The sequence below is a fragment of the Clarias gariepinus genome, chromosome 22 (genome assembly GCF_024256425.1).
Source record: "Clarias gariepinus isolate MV-2021 ecotype Netherlands chromosome 22, CGAR_prim_01v2, whole genome shotgun sequence".
In the NCBI taxonomy this organism is placed as follows: Eukaryota; Metazoa; Chordata; class Actinopteri; order Siluriformes; family Clariidae; genus Clarias; species Clarias gariepinus.
The window spans coordinates 235,001-240,000 of NC_071121.1; the positions used below are offsets into that span (position 1 = coordinate 235,001).

Genomic DNA, 5,000 nt, shown 5'->3' on the forward strand with positions numbered 1-5,000 from the left:
GAGTGAAGTCCTCCCGACCTCGACACTGTGGCAGTAACCAGATAGAGCCGTCTGAGTGGGAGGAGTCTGACCTGACCCCGCCCAGTCCAAATGAGAGGTAACAGTGGGTGAGGGGACGAGATTCTGTTCCTGATCAGAACAAACTCCTCCCCCTCGCTCGTCCGCGGGATTTTGGAAAAGACAAGAAACTAAACGTAACCTTAAAACTAAAGAGAAAAACTTCTTCTTCATCTGGTCTATTTTCAGCAGCTCAAACAGTCCACAGGAGCAGAAAGTCTAAATTCTGATTTAACACTCTGAGCACGTGATCTCACACCTTATCAGATCAGCGTCCGTGTGAACAGTTACACAGGAATCTCTAATCGGAAAGATTTCAATCAGATTGACGCCATACTGTCCGTGTGGACGCAGCGACTGTGGCAGGAAGGGAAGTGATAATACCGGACTAATGAGCAATTTTGGGATTTTATACTATTTATTACAAATTTATTTAACACTTTCAATCAGAATAACTGAGGACTGGAGCAATAAATCAATCAATCAATCAATCAATCAATCAGTAAGGTCTTAGCTCCAACCTGTATAGCAATGATGGGATTTAAACTCACAACTAGAGATACACTGATTGAAGTTTTTTGGCCAATACTGATTTTTTATTTATTTATTTATTTATCTGATCTGCTGAATATGATTCTTTATTCTAAGAATTCTGATTAACTGCGAACACAAACACTGCTGCATCACTTTTTCCACATTTTATTATGTCACATCTTTATTCTAAAATGGATTAAATTAATTTTTCCCTCAGAATTCTACACACAACACCCCATAATGACAAGATGAAAAAGTTAACTTAAGATTTTTGCAAATGTATTAAAAATTAAAAACATTGAGAAAGCACATGTCCATAAGTATTCACACCCTTTGCCATGAAGCTCATAATTAAGCTCACACGCATCCTGTTTCCCCTGATCATCCTGTTCCCCCTGATCATCCTTGAGATGTTTCTGCAGCTTAATTGGAGTCCACTTGTGGTAAATTCAGTTGATTAAACATGATTTGGAGAGACACACACCTGTCTATATAAGGTCCCACAGGTGACGGTTCATGTCAGAGCACAAACCCAGCATGAAGTCAAAGGAATTGTCTGTAGACCTCCGAGACAGGATTGTCTCCAGGCACAGATCTGAGGAAGGTTACAGAAGAATCTCTGCTGCTCTGAAGGTCCCAATGAGCACAGTGGCCTCCATCATCTGTAAGTGGAAGAAGTTCAAAACCACCAGGACTCTTCCCAGAGCTGGCCGGCCATCTAAACTGAGCGATCGGGGAAGAAGAGCCTTAGTCAGGGAGTAGTGCTGCATGATTAATCATATCGCAATCGCGATGTCAGCCTATGCGATTACATTACAGCAAATGTTGCGATTATATTAAATAAACAAATGCGTTCGCGGACGTAACAAGACATTCGTTCTAAGAGCTGTATGGCCATTTCTTATGTCAAAAATATGCCAGTCAGTCTTGTGTAGCGCGCGTGCTGGTGGTCACGTGACTTTCCGCAGCGCAGTGTGGAGACGGAAGAAAATGGATACAGAAGAGACCGACGCTGAACTTGCAAGCTCTGTTATTTGGTGACATTTTGGTTTCAAGATATCGGACACTAAGCAGAAAGAGGTACTGCGCAAAATTGGCAAAACTTAAGTCGCTACATCAGGTGGCAACACGACAAATTTAAATCAGCATCTGAAGCAACACAGAAAGGTATGATAAATGCATGGCGGTAAAAGCCAAGAGTAGTAAAGAGACCAAACAAAGCACAACCCAGTGTGAGCAGAACAAAACAACACATTATTACATTATTACATTATTACAGCGACGTTGAACTTGAAATAACTGCAGTGAAATTCTTTTTAACTCCTACGGACCTTTGGTCAAGCAGGACGACCGAGACATATATTAGCCTAACCGCGCACAATGAGTTTGAACTGAAAAGCCGTTGCCTGCAAACATGGTATTTCCCTGACGATCACAGGGAGAACATACTGTATCCGCGGGTTTGAGAGAGGCACTGGCTGCATGGGACCTCTGTAAGGATGGTTTGGTCGCAGTCGCAACAGACAACGGCACGAACATCGCCATAGCGGGGGGGTTAATCACTGGACTAGGTTACAGTGCTTCGGGTATAGACTTCATTTGGCCATCGGTAAGTTAAATTAATTTAATCTTTTCATATTTAAAGCTACTTAACCGTATGTTAGAGAGGACAGCTATTAACAGATTTATTTAAGAATAAATGGAAATACAGTGTAGAAATCTGTGTCACAAAGAACACTAGAAATGTCTCATTTAAATTATTTTCATGATTATTAGCATGACTCTAAAATTAATATGTTTAAAGGACACTTTTCTTTTCTTTAATCTTTCCTTCATCATTAGATTAAAATGGTGAGTGATTTGATAAGAATACCAATAAAGTATATGTTACATCCTCCTTAAATGTCCCTGTTTTGGGACAAAATGTAAAAATTATTTTTTTTAAATGGGTATTTGTTTTATTTATCTGTACTTTTGACTTTTTAATTTTATTTTAAAGTTAATTTAATGTAATTAAATTTAATAATGTAAAGATGTTACTGTTATTTAATTTTGTACAATTTTGTATTAATTAGAAAACATTGTTCATTTCTAGTTGCTAGATTGCACTGTACACTATGTCTCAGTTGAGAAATTAAAATTTCAGCATTATTAGTAATGTAAGTGCATTTTCCTTAATAACAAGCTAGTTGAGTCATACCACTTGTTTATCGTATCGCAATCGTAAATCGCAATTTTGACCTTAATAATCGCAATGTGACATTTTTCCCAAATCGTGCAGCTCTATCAGGGAGGTGACCAAGAACCCGATGGTCACTCTGTCAGAGCTCCAGAGGTCCTTTGTGGAGAGAGGAGAACCTTCCAGAAGGCCAATCATCTCTGCAGCACTCCACCAATCAGGTCTATATGGTAGAGCGGCCGGAGAGTCTCATCAGACCTGAGAATGTTGTTTCTCCTGGTCTGAGAGTCCTTCAGGTGCCTTTGGGCTGCCATGTGTCTTTTACTAAGGAGTGGCTTCCGTCTGGCCGCTCGACCATACAGGCCTGATTGGTGGATTGCTGCAGAGATGATCCTGTACATATACTGTGCATAAAGTCAATAATGTTAAATCTAAAACATTCTCTCTAAACCTGGACCCGCCGCTGGACTCTGCTCCGTGATTTTTAAACAAATTCTATCCGACTGAAACGAAGTCCAGCGCCGCTTTCTTCATCAACACACTTTCATGACTTTTTATGATTTCTCCAGGGATTTAGGCTAAATTTTCAAGAATTGCTTTTTCCACACACACACACACACACACACACATGTAATGTGATCATCACTGCATGACACCCACACACACACACACACACACACACACACACACACGTACCCTGTGCAGAGGAAACAGCTGTTATGAGCTCGCACTCGTCCTTCGCTGCAGCTGAACTCTTCACTGTTTAAGACTTTACAGATATTTATGCTGTTTTTATTATAAAAGGTTGTTTACTTTCCATCTTTATTAATGATGCTGATCTGGACAAGCTGTTAACCAGATTATCTGTTCTAGCTTTTAGAAGATGATCATTCATTTATTCTTTACTTTTCAGAGCACTTGTGGAAAAATTCTACAGTAGAGTAACATGTGAATGTGAGCAGGAACCTCGCTGTGAGCTCATCCACGTGGGTTTGATCACCGACCGATAAAAGGGCACTGGATAATGAATTATATTTATATAACTGTATCAGGATTTGACCTCATGCTCTCCAGGTGATGGGCCTTTTTTTGTTCCCTCACTCGTATGAGATTCAGCTCACATCGGGTCACACCCCATCAATCTGTGTTTCTTCTATCACAACCTTCTGGTCAGTGCCAATACTCTACACACTCATGATAACTGATGCCATGCAAGTAACACACACAGGGTGACTCAGTAGGGACATGTTAAAAATTCCTAAAAAATATTTTTTACCAATTTTTACAAAATTAAAGTCCAGTGTTTTGGTGAGTAGTGTTGAATCAGTGTTAGATCAGTGCTGGGATATAAACTTTAAACTCTAAACTCATAACCTGTTGGTTAGTGGGAAAGAATTCCGACCTGCTTTGTGTATAAATGAGACAATAGAAAAGTTTAAGTTCTTACCGTGCTGAGTCTGAGTTCTACAGAAGGACGTGAAGAATGAAACCCATCTGTACAGAACAGAAAACTATTTAGTTTCCAATAATGAGGAAATCTCAAATCTACTGAAACCTCACAGACAGTAAAGACAACTTACAAAGAGTGTGTGAGAGAGTAAACAAAACTAACAAACTGCAAAAAAACTCATATAAACTCATCTAGAGATGAAAATTTCAAACTCTTTCTTTAACTGATATTTGAACACATTAGCAATCAACAATCGATTAATGGATTATTAATTATTAATGATAAAACACCACCGAGCCAAAACAAAGTTAAGCAAAAAAACAACTAAAGAGGTTTAAAGTTATCGAGGTTTGAAAGGATCGAGGTGAAGCGCAACTCTGTGGAAGAAATGAGGTCGGAAAAACAACATGAACAGAGATCAGTAACAACAGAGCAGCGGTTAATACTGACAGTGAGACGGTAAGTCCACACACACACACACACACACACACACACACAAAACAGCAGTGTGTCCGTAATAAATCCACTCGTTATTGAGACTCATCGGATTAAAGTCTTCAGTTTGTTCGGGATCATAAAGACTGGACTTTGGAGTGATGGAGAAAGGTCATGTGACCTGATGAGTCCAGACTGAGCCTATTCCAGAGTGATGGGCGTGTCAGGGTGAGAAGGGAAGGACATGAAGCGATGCTCCCATCATGCATAGTGTCCACTGTACAAGCCTCTGGAGACAGTGTTATGATCTGGGGTTGATCAGTTACTCAGGTCTAGACTCAGTAA

General features: G+C 39.8%; 1 protein-coding gene across 2 annotated transcripts in view; it reads right to left on the reverse strand.

The window, feature by feature from the left end:
* Window positions 1-5,000, reverse strand: part of hdac7a (histone deacetylase 7a) — a 60,616-nt gene that overhangs the window by 32,739 nt on the left and 22,877 nt on the right. For both annotated transcript variants that reach the window (XM_053482016.1, XM_053482017.1), the window contains exon 2: window positions 4,218-4,264. The gene's annotated coding sequence lies outside the window, so the exon portion shown is untranslated. The remainder of the gene's footprint in view (window positions 1-4,217; window positions 4,265-5,000) is intronic.